This window comes from Myripristis murdjan, chromosome 3 (assembly GCF_902150065.1).
Source record: "Myripristis murdjan chromosome 3, fMyrMur1.1, whole genome shotgun sequence".
NCBI lineage: Eukaryota > Metazoa > Chordata > Actinopteri > Holocentriformes > Holocentridae > Myripristis > Myripristis murdjan.
Window position 1 is genome coordinate 4,209,946 of NC_043982.1, and position 14,700 is coordinate 4,224,645.

The following is a 14,700-nucleotide window of genomic DNA, read 5'->3' on the forward strand; positions in this document are numbered from 1 at the left end:
TCTTGTTTTAACGTTACTTTTGCACTCTGGTTTGATATTGAAACAGTGTTGGAAGTTGATCAAAAAATTCAACAGAAAATCCGTGTGAAGCAAATTTTCAGTCCCTTTGAAATTGTATTAGCCTGCTTTATCGCCAGCCATGATCATATTGTGAAAAGCCAGCTGAGAAACAATGGAACTACTTGGCATAGACGGATATATATAAGAGACAAGTGGAGGAATCATGGATGTGAAATAAGGGGATGCACCGCATGTTTTCGGCTGGATGGATTCCACTTCACCTAACCTGTCTAAGTTGTGCTAGACAAGATATATATTTAGTCTCTTCTTTCTACTTTACAATTTACAGCCACTCTGTTGTGATGTCTCTTCTTGATTGTTTTGCCAGTTCATGATAGGATATGTAACATTCTGCCATCACACCATATGAAAGCATATTCTCCTCACTCACACACGGTGACATAAAGTTCAAGCAGGACACAGTAATCCTACCTGTTCTACATACACCCAGTGCATAAAAGACAAGTCTTTCAAGAATTTTTTTTTTTTTGTTTGTTTTTGGCAAAGTCGGAGAGGAATCCCCCATCAGGACGCCTGAGTGTGCAGACAGAAGCACTGCGTTCACGTTGTGAATCCTGATATTGATTTGAGGTGGCTAGCAAGCGTAGCTGGAGGAGAATGGAAAAAGCAAGGAGCTTGTGCTTATCGAGATCTACGTCTCTGTGTTTTAGCGTTGGGTCATTTGTGATTGTGAGCATTGTTCACAAACAAGGGTCTTTGAATGGCTCTTTTTGGTGAACATAGGGAAGTAGGGGTGTAACGGTACAAGTATTTGTATTGAAAATTTTCGATACAGGGCGTTGGGTTCGGTACAGGACATTGGGTTCGGTACAGAGGTGTGCAGCACGGCTGAGTTACCACACAAGTATAATAGGTGGCGGAACATAAGTTTCATTTTCATTTATCCATATCCACCTGCAGTACACGTGGGAAACAGTAGAGGGCAGCAGTACGCCATGGAAGTGTGTAGTCTCTCGAAGAAGAAGCATAATAAGCTACACCTGAAGCCTGAGCTGTCATGGCTACGGCTAATGCTACCGAAACCGGCACCAGCGAGAAACTAGAGCTTGAAGAGCGTCCCTTGTCGTTAAAATCTCCTGTTTGGGATCACTTTGGCTTCCTGGTCAAATCTTGCAAGGGACAAAGACAAGTGGATAAAACGAAGGCAGTGTGCCGACATTGCTCAGCTGAGATCGGGTACGTTCATGGCAACACGACAAACATGCTGTTTCATTTGAAACGGCGTCATCCGAGTGTGAATATAAAATGCCCTAGTGCAGACACGGCTGACTACGGCATTCAAGCAGCCTCTCCCTAGGAGTTCAGCCAAAGCTATAACAACTGCCATCGAGTTTTTATAAATATATATTTTGTTTATTTGAGAATATTTTATTTATTGGAAAACCTATTTTATATATATTTTTGTTAATCTCAGAAAATTTTACCCATTGGAAAACTTATTTTATATATCACTGATTCTTGAGAATTTGGATAAATCACGTCCAACTAAGAAAAAAGCTATTTCTGCTGGAAATTTACAACATTTTAATGAATAAAAAGAATCAAGGGCATAATCAGGGGTCCTTTGCACATTTGTGAGGTTCTTTTATAGGTTTATTTTTAATTTGTATTAATTTAACGATTATATGTTGGCCCATGGCCTACAAAAGCAGTTGTCCTCGGATAGGAGATAATCATTTCAACTTGATTAAAACAACAAAAAGTAATAATTTCATTGAATAATATATTCACCACATGAAAGAGTACATCATATTATGTATTAAAAACTACAAACGATGGGTTTTGAACAATATTTACTATTATTTTGTGGTTGCTCAAAATGTGTCCCAGATATTCATCACCACCGTCAGATATTTATTTAAAAAATAATAATAAAAAAACTACAAGGTCAATTACATTCCTGAGGAGCCCTTTTCAAACCTTCAGCTCTACTGCATGCTTCAAGACCGCTCAGGCTCCTGGAAGTTTTCTATTTTCTCTTAAATCTCTTCATATTTTTGGACACTGCTACTGTCACAACCATAAATTGTCAACACCGTCACTTCTGTATAAAAAAATATTAAATTAGATTATGGAATAAATGTATACTTTTTAAGAAGAGGTCTGATGCAGGTAGCAACAGGGCGAAAACAAGCTGGCTAATGTGAACAACTCATGCTTATCATGTGAAAGAGCAGGTTTTTGTCACCACCGTCAGACGTCACCACCGTCAGGTTCTCTGTGTGACGGTGGTGACTGAAGTCTGAAAAATGCTTATAACAGTGCTCAGGATCGTTATTTTTTGTACCAAATAGTTAAATAAAGTTGTTAAGCAAGAAGCCATTGACTTGAGTGGTATAAATTTTGGAAATGTATGTTTTAATGAGGCCACTGTCACCACCGTCAGATTAGTGTCCCCACCGTCAGAGGCAGTTATATTTGTTTTAAATGAATATGCTTGCAATATGTTTCTTTGGTGCTGTTGAGTTATTAAAGTAATAAAAGTAATACAAAAATATGTTTTTCAAATAAAAAAAAAAACATTAAGGTGACGGTGTTGACAAAAACAAAGTAGCCTAATAACTGGAAAAACCTATTTTATGAAAAAAATGCAAAATGAGGAGGTTGCACCGGTACATTGCTGAACAGCCAAGACCTTGGCCTATAATGATATACCTTCAGATTTTGTAATTTAACTCACTTTTTTTTTTTTTCAAAATTAAAACCTGTTTTATCCAAATTCCCAAGAATCAGTGATATATTTGTTTATAATGAGAATATTTATTAGAAAACTTATTACCAGCACTCGGCAGCAGTTTTCTATTTTTATTCTATATTTTGTATAATGTTACAATAAAATTCCTAACAAACATAAAATTGCTTGTTTAAAGCAATTTTATGTTTTGCATTTTGTTGTCATACTGTACCGAAAATGTACCGAATCGAGACCTCAAAACCGAGGTACGTACCGAACCGTGATTTTTGTGTATCGTTACCCACTATAGGGAAGCCATGCCTTGTCAGTAAATGAGCCCTTTTGTTACTGTTTGTGCTCAGTAGTTCCAGTGATAGTTTGGATTCTGATCCATATAGTGGTATTATTTGTGACTCAGATCCTCTAAGTTTCACCTGTCAACTCCTTCCCTTATCGTGAGAACAAGTGCTTCAGAGGAGTGTTCTCCAAAATGCAAGCAGTGAGGACTGGAAAAAGCATCAATAATGAATCCCAAACAAACATGTTACATTCATCCCTCAAAACAGTTTTTTTTTTTTTTTTCAGTTTTGGGTTGCTGCTCAAAATCATGTTTGCTTGGCGAGATCTATTCCATTAATTTTGGAGAAGATCAGTTCCGGTGAAATGCTCATTCTTGTGAGAGGGAAGGAGCCGACAGGTCAAACGTGGAGGATCTATTACGCTCATATTGACTATATGAGTAAGAGCCCCAGCGATCACATTATGCACACTCATGAATATTTGGTAACAAAAGCTTAGAGGTTTATTTCAGCAATTCTGGCCAAAGACAGTAATTATCGTGTTTACTGTGTTGCACCGAGGTTCATGAGAAACAGCAGTGGACCTATTCAGGGACTACAAAAGCATGAAAGCAATCCAGGTCTGTATGTGCATAATGCATGTATGTTATGATGGATAGACAGAATAAGAGACCACCAAAAGCTGAATCCCGCTGTCTTTGTGCTTGTAAGCTTTGGACTTACTACTAAATCACCACCTGGATTTTGTTTGAAAATCCGGAAATCTGAACAAAGAGCAAAATGATTGTTCTTTTTAGTAAACCAGGAGGGGCTAAAGGCACGGGCTCCTTGAAAAGACTCGTGCCTTGTTCATTCGAAAGCAAACCAGATCTGTTTCTCAAATGAGATCTTTAACACTGCCGTGGTAACAGCATAGGTGCCAGTAACTACGTGATGAGGCATGAAAAATGTATAGAAGCCTCCCCCCAAAGTGCCTGCAGATAATTTAGTTCAGCGTCTGTTGTTCTGTGTTCACCTCAGCTGCTCTGATGCTCCTCCCTCACTCTGGATTTGGCGTCACCAGTTTGCAATCCGATTTTAGTCTCTAGGGTGTCCGGACTGAGATGCATCTGTAGAAGTCTGATTGGAATTTCATTTCAAAACGCCTCCAAATGTGGCTTGGATCAGATTTGCAAAAAATCACATTTTCACATTTCTTGTGGTTCTTGGCTGTCCAGACATTGTAAAGTCAACCTGCATCCAAGCTGCATATGCCAAAAAAATGGATTTGGGCAGGCAATTTGAAAGAGGCCTAGGAATGCCCACCCTTGCCATGTATGGAATAACTGCGTGTGTGATTCTTTAAAAACACAGGTTTTATAAGCTTGCCTTCAAAAAAAAAAAAAGATCTGTTTGCACAAAGACGAGTGATGGATCCATATACAAATTTCATAAGTTTCGTCCATTTCTGTCTGGCCACTGTGTTACTCTCTCTCTTGCTGTCTTGCACACATACACACACTACAACCACCATAAGCGTGTGATGAACTGTACGATTAAAGGTTAATGGAATTTTACAGCTGTGAGAGTTTGCCTTAATCGTGTCCTAATTAGAGTTCATTCAAATTGGCTCCTTCAGTGCCTCTCTTGACAATTAGCCTCCTGCTTTCTCGGCTGAGTGGGTCTTTTCTCCCGTGTGGCAGGAAAGTAGGGCGGTCGGAGTCACGTTGCGGTCAAGCCCTGGTAGGGAACGTATCCCTCCTCCCTGTCAGGACCCGAATGTTCTGTCTGTTGAGTCACTCTGCTAGATTTATTAATACCCAGTCACTAAGGGGAACTGAGGCTCTCGCTGTCTGATGAAACCTGACCAGAGGGGAGAGGGGGAGGAAATCAGGATTTCTGTGGAATCAGCCGGCAAACTGATGCCAGATCCCACAGCTGATCACATCCAATCACATCACAGCCAGGACTGGGCAGGTTGTTTTAACTCTTGGAAACCGGAGCAAATTCACTTGATTTCTTTGAAATCCATGTGGAACAGGAAATTAGCAAATTATCAGAAAGTTACAAGAATATTGGTAAACAATCGGGGGTGGGAAGGGGGGTACAAAAAAGATAATTATACAATTCTTAAAATGATATATTTAAGCGTTAGGTCAGTGACGCTGGATCAACATCAAGATTCTATGAAATGCTTGTGAAAGGCCTTTCACAAGCATTTAAGCCTTTGAAACTTGGAGAAAAACATGGGAAAAAGGTGACCTGAAGAAATTGCCTGAAAATTAGCAAGATGCAAGTAAAAGGTTACAAGCAAAGTACTAGAAATTTATTTAAAAAAGAAAGAAAAACTAGAAAAAGAAAGAACTATCAGAAAATTAGCAAGCCAAAAAAAAGTTTAACATTATCAGAAAATTAGCAAAAAATGTAAACAATAATATAACAAATATAAACTGACCAAATTGCCAACAAATAAAGAAAAAAGTGATTGTTTTTTAAGATGGTTAAATAGTGCGACCACAGGCATAACCCTGGGTTTCAAAGACTTAAAGACTATAGCAATCTTTTCAAAGCATTTTTTAGATATCTGAATACTTGCACAACAATGTTTAACTATGTTTAAAAATTTCAATGTTCAGGGTAAAAAATGTACCGTAAATTCTCTGCTGCTCCAGCTGACATTAGTGCCTAGGTAAGCTGATTAACTACAGGCCCAGGGCCCATGTTAACAGTACAACTGTAGCAGAAAATGGTTCAGCAATCTAAAACAGTGATGCTGTTGGTCAGGTTTCAGTGTCTGTCCGTCAGTCAGAGAGCATCAGCTTCTTTCTAAAGCCACCATTTTTCACTGACGTTCAGTGATCATACTGAGAGGAAGCCCTCATAGAAGAGACTGATGCTACCCTCAGTGGACAAGAACAAGGCAGCTACAAGAATGTGGTTCTGTTTCTTAAACAGAAAATCTCTCTTTGCTCTCTCACTCACACTGTATATTTCTCTCTCAACCCCCACATATTCACAATTTCACTCAACAGAGAATGTAGAGAGGCATTCTCGGAAGTGTAGGAAATCATTGACTGAAGTAGACATGGTAGGTTGAGCGAAAGTGTGTATATGAAAAAGTAATTTACAGCACTCACAACATCACTCCTCAAATGTGTTGAACATCACAGACTACCGAGACCTGACGGTGGAAGAGTAAAGTGAGTGAGTGACTGTGTGTGTCCTGTTACTCTACAATCCCTTAAGTGAATCTGAGCTTTACTGAGAAAGAAGATTACCTATAGGAGGAGAGCAGGGCCTTAGGGAGGAGCGCAGAGCTCGAGGAGAATGCTTAGCGACAGTGAGCAGGGGGATGAGTGGGAAAGATGAAAGGATACGTTAGCATGCTTAATTTACCCCTTCCTTTCCTTCTCTCCATGGCTATCTCTCTAAACTTCCTGTGAGAGTTGTATTTCATCTTTGCACCACCCACTCTGCCTCCTCCTCCCACCCCACCCACCCCCACAATCTGCTGCTAGGCAAATCCGATGCTGTAATAACATCACAAATGGAATTAATGTTGCAATAATATCCGATACACAGGGGTTGGTGCAGTGGAGTGTGAGTCTGCTCACCCATGTAAGAGTGTGTGTGTGTTTACTGCCAGCTGTCCTGCATGAGTGACTTGAGTGCACTAGGGGTGTGCAATTTCACCCACAGAGATCCATCTGCATTTCGATACATCTTCCACGATATGATGCATATTGTTATATTGTCACGGGGGCTGGAAGGTGGAGGACCCAAAAGCAGGAGCCGCAGGCAACAATGCACAATGGAAACCAAAAATTTAATAAATGACAGGGAAGACAATAAACTAAGGCAGAAAGCAACAGGACACAAACAATGAACCAACAAGGAACAGAACTCAAGACAGGACTTAAATACACAAGAACTAATGATAAAACAAGACACACCTGGGGAAGGGGCTGGAGCACAAGACAGGAGTACACAGAGGATAGGCTGAGGTTAAACACTGGGAGGGATCAGAACAATCAGGGATAATTGACAGACGCAGGACAGGTGTGGCACTGGGAGGGGCAAACAAGACTAACCAGACACAGGTGAAAATACTAATGGGAAACATGACAAGAGACCACAGGTAAACAGAAAAACAAGTGTCCAACCAAAGTACAAAAACACAGAAAACACCAAACCATGACATATATTCTCCATGACCAACAGGTCGGTGCGACTGGAAGCAGTCCTGTCTTAATCCGCCATGATGCAAAGCAGCAGTTTGAATCTTTATATTTTGAGACAAAAAGGAGACTTGCTGAAGCGACACAATCTGTCTTAGACGTAAGTTGTGATAAAGGTGCAAAAAAAAAAAAAAAAAAAAAAAAAAAAAAAATCACAATGGGACTTGTGTTTTGATGCTGGCTGCATCTTTATCAGAGTCAACAAGTAACAGTGGTCCAAGCAAGATTAAATAGATCCTCTCCTCCCCATACACAGAAGAGAGGAGACAGGGCAATCAACCAATCACTTGATCACTTGTCAGTCGATCCATCAACACAGCTGGAGGCTGAATATCAGCCAGTTTAATAAATAAACAGGAGCCATGTATTATACAATACATAATCTCTATGTCACATACAAATATATTAATTTGATATGCTAACTTTAAAAGAACCAATCAAAATATAAATGTTATTTATATAACAATCACAGTGGAGAGACCCAGATGCAGCAGGAGGGAAAGCAATTCACTTCCAGCTTTGTACAGAGAGCGGCCATCTGCATCATAGCTGCACCTTAAAGATTAAGCCTGATGCATCTCGATGCATTGGTGACTCATCACACCCCTAGTGACAAGTGCTGGGGCCAGATTGTGACCAAGTGTAGAGGGGGATGATGAGACTAATACCCTTCCTATCTCAAGGATAAAAGTTATGCCTTTCATTCTGGGGAGCAAAAAATGCTCCACAAAACTACCTCAGTCACTATGCTTCCCTCAGTAGAGTCAGAGATTTGTCTCTGTGTCACGCGGTCATGTACTCCACTGGCACGATCTGAGTGCTGGCCTTGGTTCTGTTTCTTGCTCCTTTACATGTCAGCACTGATGGACACATTGGGTATTGTATCTATTGAACCTGTGGCCAGTGCAGTGTGCGGTGATTAGAAGTCTCTAACCACTTCACCCCACTTTCGCTATCTTTTATACCTCAAATACAGTGTATGGCTTGGTTTTATGTCCTTACAGAAGTTCCTCTTTAATCCAGTGTGTCAGAATGCATGTCCCCAGTGTAACAGCAATAACTGCTATCAGTCTGTGAGCTGGGTAGCAGTTTTTTTCACCCCTTGCCTGGAATAGGCACAACATATATCATCTGTGTGTGTATTCACACATCCCCAACAGCTGAGAGACAGGGAGGGAATAGCCTTTTAAAAGCATTCCCTTTGGTGGTTTAGTGAAAGGGCAGTTCCTCAGTCGGTTGTGATTTCCCCAACTGCTCATATGACAACATTCTCAGATCAATGGAGCTAATCTTAAACCTTGTTCACGATTTTCACTCTCTCTCAATCTCTGAGGTGGCTATGTAGAGCAAACAGGACCAAGAGGAGGAATGTCAGAGTCGTGTCATGAGAGAGTGTTGTGGCCTTATCTCTTTCTCCCAGTTTTCCCCCTCACTCCACTGACTGTCTCTCTCCCTCTCTCCTCTCTCTGCTGATTAGTAGAGCTTGTCTACTGATCTGCATAGTCACAATGATAAATATAAATAAATTAATACATTTTTAATGATTTTGTCTCTGTCAGCAGTTCCTAAGGACACAACAACATGGTCGGATTAATTTACCTGAACTCTATAGTATTTCCTCTTTTAGTTCAGTTTATTTGGCCAGGGGAGAAAGTCTTGTGAAAAAGGCTTTATGGTAAGTTTGAAGAAGAAATTGAAAATATTGATTCTGCTAATCTGAGTTCTTGGGCAGGTCATTCCAAAGCTGCAGAGCCTTGGCAGCAAAAGCCCACTCTCATTTGGTTTTTAACCTAGACGCAGGAACAGGCTGAATGTTTCTAGTTGAGTATCTCAGGTTGTGCACAGGCTTACCAAAAAACAAGAGAATTCAAAGCAATTTTATTATTGTGAATGATTTGATTGATTGGCATCACTGATCTGTACAATGGTGTATCATCTGCATAAGGAGATATGCAGATGATACACGTTGCCACCCAGAGGCAGTACATGCAAGGAAAAAGAATTGGCATAAGAATTCTTGATCTCCATTATCAAGGACTGTGAGGAGAAAAAACATAAACTTTACGTCCAATAAAGAGATATAAAACCTGAGCAGCAAGATGAACATTTACTCAGCTTTGTTTCTCGCTGGTCACTATATAACGGCAGCACTAGTTGCATGATAAGTAGATTTAGTCTTATTCTTTGGAAATGTGTTTCTTTTGAAAACTCATTAAAATTATGCAGTCCTGTTTCATTACTGGTCTACATTTATGTCACTTCGGTCCCACCATGTTAGAAGGCCACAAGTTAGAAGGCAACAACCTGTGCATGAAACAAAACGATAAGCAGCTTCAACGCTGTCAAGATGGACAAGATTGATTCTGTAGTTTTATGTATTTTATTTTATTTTGACTTCGTGAAGATGGCGGAAATTAAGATAATTGGTACACCTCACAAATTGCAAGACTATCCCAATTAAAGTAATTGTACACATGGCTACATTGTAACGTACCTGATGTGCTGATGGTTGCTATGGAAACATCATGCAAAATGCCTATCTAACTCATCTAATTAAACTTGCATTTACAGGCGTTGTTCGGATACAGTTAACAGCTAAACCGAATCTATGGTGGTAATTATAGGCGTGAAAACTTATTAAAACATCATTATATAAACATTAAGACGGTCTAAAACAGACTTTCATAATTCCAGCAATGGTGGCTGATCCAGAAATTGAACTGGACCGAAAGGTACCCTGGGAAGTAGGCTGTGATGTCGGCCGTGAAGCATCGTGGAGGTGTATCCTGCAAATTAGTCAAAAATAGGCTGGATCGGTCGGCTGCATTTGCAGGACCCTGCGCGGTAAAATTGAATTGGGACAGCACTTGTCGCGCTGCCGCGATGTAAGCAGCCTATAAATATGACCCGGGTAGCGTACAGCCTTTGAAGTAGGACAGAGCCTGTGACTATGCCCTGTAAGGCTCTACTGGCTGGCACCTTTGTTTATGTCAGACCACTTCTCATTTCTTTCTTTAATCCACACAGTGCTATAAATGAGGTCCCTGATCAGCTTTAGATTTCAGTCTAGACTTTGGAAATGCTGAAAGGCCCTCGCATTCATCTAATCTCAGCATGGCACCACACTGATGCAATCCAAAGTTTTGAAGATAAATCATATTTACTTAAATCAGGAGAGGCACTCGGGTAAGAAATGTTTTTTTTTTTTTTTTTTCTTTTTTTTTTTCATTCTAAAGTGCTGCTGTGTCTCCATGAAGGACAAATATGTTCCTACATTTATTTAGCAAGACACAGTGAAAGTGAGAAAAATGACTTATGTTGATATTCTTCATTATCTCCTGTCCTATAGATAACCCAGGAACTCTCAATCAATTTAATTCTTGGTATTCTTAAAATTTTATTTATTTATTGTACAGTTTTTTTTTTTTTTTTTTTTGGTAATTTATGGTAATTTTATGATGACTGTGAAGTAAATTAAATATGTAATTATTCATTCATTCATTCATTTTCCAAACTGTTTATCCTCGTAAGGGTCGCGGTGGGTGCTGGAGCCTATCCCAACGCTCATGGGGTGGAAAGCCCTGGACAGGTCGCCAGTCCATCAATATGTAATTACAATAAGTTTTTGTTATATTTGCTATATTCTTTTTTTGGGTCATTGCTCAGTAAATCACCTTTTCCCCATGTTTTTGAAATAAAATGAATTTGCTGATTTTTTTTCAAGGCTTAAAATCTATGGTTTAACTGGACCTATGCTCTTGCTATAACTAAATTTAATTTTGAGTTATGACTTTTGAAAACACAAACTAGTTTATGGCTCATATTTTTTAAAATGCAAAAAAAAATTGAACTGAATAAGATTCAGTTCAATAATCAATCAATAATAGTCAGTTTTTTCATCAGGATGGCAGCAGTGTTTCTAATATTCAAACGCTGGACACAGCTCCTCACACATACAGTGTTTGACCTTCTCCCATGCAATTTACATGAATCTGTAAGATGAAGGCAGTTCATGAATATTGTGTGTTCTCTGAGGCTAAGATGTGAATGTGATCGCGGAGCCTTTTGTGCCGTGTGTGTCTGATGATGTGACTCAGTGACAGCCACGTCGCTCATGTCTGCTTGGGATCAAAGCCGGCCCATTTGTCCTGTTTCTCTCTCTGCTTCTGGCCATTCATTATTCTTTGCCTGCACCTCCTGTCTGCCAGGAGGCGTGTTGGATCCATTATGCTCATTGTGCTCCTCCTAAGGCGCTTGCTCCCCTGCTGTGATGCATGTGTATGTGTGTGTCTGTGTGTATTTGTGTGTAACTAAGTACATTTACTGCATTTATTTTGTGCTCCGTCTTTTTCTGATCTCATTCTAATGGGCTACTTTCCCCACAATTAAAGATCATTACCACGCACTCGTCACAAATGGATACAGATTGAGACACAATCAATCTACACACACACACACACACACACACACACACACACACACAATTCCCATGCTGCTGCATCAGATCTTGCTGCCTAGCTCTCTCTGTAATTTGCTCTTTTGTGGTTTGTCTCCATGTTAATTATCTCTGTTAATTAGCTATGTTGCTTGTAAAACTATATTTGTCGCTCCTTCTTCACAACATCCTAGGTGTTTTGTCATTAAATGTTCACCTTCAGATGTTGAAAATAGAAAAAAAGAAAAAAAAAAAAACAGTGACAATAAATAGATAAATAAATAAAAGGTCCAACTGATGGATGCATGATTAGTGCACATCTGGAAATTCTCCATTCAGAAAAGCTTCACCAACAAATGTTAGTCCTTATTAAACAGATGAACAGATAATACATATGTGAAGTAGTCATTTCATTTTGACAGTACCTGGTTCTTTCTGTGTTCACATGAACGGGCTGATGACGAGGCTTTCATCATCCTCTCGTTAGTGCTCTTGTTGCTTTGTCAGAAATCACGCTCAAACTTCCTGTTACATTTTCATTCCTATTTTTCAACCATTTTGAAACATGAGAAAAATTCACTTGATTCATTTCAAAAATGGGGAATAAAGGAGATTACCCAAATAATAATAATAAAAAAAAAATACCATAAAATTATAAAGAAACACCCCGCCACCCCAGAAACATTTCATTGAAACCTTACAGGAAAACTTACTCATAATTGTTAAAATTATACATTTCAACCTCAGATCAGTGAATGCTGATTCACCTCTTGAGCAAATTCACTTGGTTACTTTCAACAGCATGGGAAAAAGGTGATGAACCAGTTACAAGAAAATCACTATAAAATTCATTCCACCAAAAATGTATAAAAATCAAAATTGCAATACAATTACCATATTACAGTGAATATTGTTTAAGGGTGAAATAAAACCATTCAAAATATAAGGTCCCTCCGGTTCAAAGAGTTAGACAACGGTTTCATTTATCATTCAGAGTCTGATTCACATCTGTCTTTCTCAAAACAATAATTCAGAGACCATATATTGTGTAATCACAATATGTGTGTGACAGTAAATCACCCTGGGTGTTTGGAGTGTCTGCTAAGTTGATCCCCTGTTGGTCAAAGCTCCAAAAAAATTGCTGTGTCTGATGATTGTGACAGACTAAAATCAAGGCTCTCGGTCTTTGTTCATGTCCACAAATGCAGCCCGTGCTGTCTGTGCTGTCCGTAATTACATGAATAACATATGGCAGGGACTTTTTTCATTTGAAGCTATAATTTTCTAGAAATTTGAATGCAAACGCTGGTGTCCATTTCTCGCTGACTCAGTGCGTCTTTTGCCCAGGTCTGAATGCCGTGCCAGAGGACAAACCCACAAACTGACTCTTTCACTTACTCGCCAATCAGTCAGGCCAGTCAATCCCCAAGGCCATCAAGACACCCAACAACTCGTGCAGGTACGTGGGATTTTTCTAATTTATTGCTCTTAATTGTTGTGCCGCTAAAGACAAATTATGATCTTCTGGCTGCATCACACTGCAGCACACTATTTTAAACTCCAGAGAAAGCAGGTAAGCGTTGTCACACAGCACACACACAAATTTCCACCTCGGTTCAGTTTCATTATCAAGCACACAGGACATAGGTATATCCTGCAGTCACACAAACAGATGCGTGTACAAATGCCGACACACATACGCAGGCTCAAGGTGGCATTGAGATAACATGCGCTAAGAATAGCATACATTAGTCAGGTGCACACAGACATAACCTTACTAAGCAAACCCTCCTCCGTCTCAGTGTCCTGTCCTGTCCTGTCCTGTGTTGCGTGTCCTGTCCCGTGCTGTTTTATCCTGTTCTGCTTTGTCTGGTGGTCCCGTCCCGTCCTGTCAAGTCTGGTCACGTCGCGCCTCACCTTGTCATGTCCCACACCGTGCTGCACCGCACCACGCACACGTCACATCACATCAAGTCACGTCTCATCATCAGTCACGCCTCATCACGTCACGTCACGCCACATCATGCTGTTCTTTGTCAGGCCACACTGCGTAGATCACATCATGTGACACGACCTTGCACCTTGTTATGCCATGATAGGCCTTGCCATGCCACATCATGTCATATCATGTCACGCCATGTCACACCACACCTTGTCTATGCCATGCCATGCCTTGTCTCGCCCTGCCACTCAATGTCACGTGGCATCATGTCATTTTACAATGTGCTGTGCCTTGTCATATCAAGCTCTGTCGCACCGTGCCTCGTCGCACCGCGTTGCGTCATGTTACATCATTTTACACCTTGCCACATCACGTCATGCCATGTCACATTATGCCACACCCCATCGTGACATGCCACTCCACGCCACATCATGTCAATCATGCCCTGTCACGCCACACCTAATCACACCACGTCATGACCAAGGCTGACTTACTCCTGCATTTCTGAACCATATTTGTTTGCATTTGTACAGGTGCTTCTAGATTAGGTGTAATGTGTTACCAGTGACTGCCAAGCAGCGCGGCTGCTTCAGCTTTGTTGCTGTCAGCATGACAAATCGCTCGCCCATCTCTGCTGGTTTCCAACTAACACTTTCCCCGGGATTCAGCGGGACATGAGTCATTTAGGTAACAAATTGGCCTGATTACCATCCAGATTGCTGCTGAAGTGACTCTCTGTCATATACTGTCTAAGACTACTGCACAAGCATTTTAACAACACCGCCAGAGCTTCTGTCCTCCACCACTCACAGCGCTCTTTAGCCATTTTCTGGATCTCCCGTGTTCTTTCCTCTCCTGCACAACACTTCTGTTGTCCTCTTCGCTCCTCCCACATTCTCTCTCTTTACCTACTCTTTCTTCCCCTGATGCCCTCCCTTCACCTCATTTCTTTCTTTTAGCTGACACTACACAAGGTGTTAATTGTTGTGTTCACCCATACAGAAATATCTTCTCATCCTCTAGTGGGCTTCTCAAGAAAGAAAAAATGTGCT

The 14,700-nt window shown here is 40.4% G+C and overlaps 1 long non-coding RNA gene across 1 annotated transcript in view; it reads left to right on the forward strand.

Moving 5' to 3' along the window:
* LOC115356918 (uncharacterized) overlaps nt 1-13,155 on the forward strand; it is a 48,429-nt gene extending 35,274 nt beyond the window's left edge. The window contains exon 3 of the long non-coding RNA XR_003928041.1: nt 13,054-13,155. This is a non-coding gene — a long non-coding RNA (uncharacterized LOC115356918). The remainder of the gene's footprint in view (nt 1-13,053) is intronic.
* Nucleotides 13,156-14,700: the final 1,545 nt, after the last annotated feature.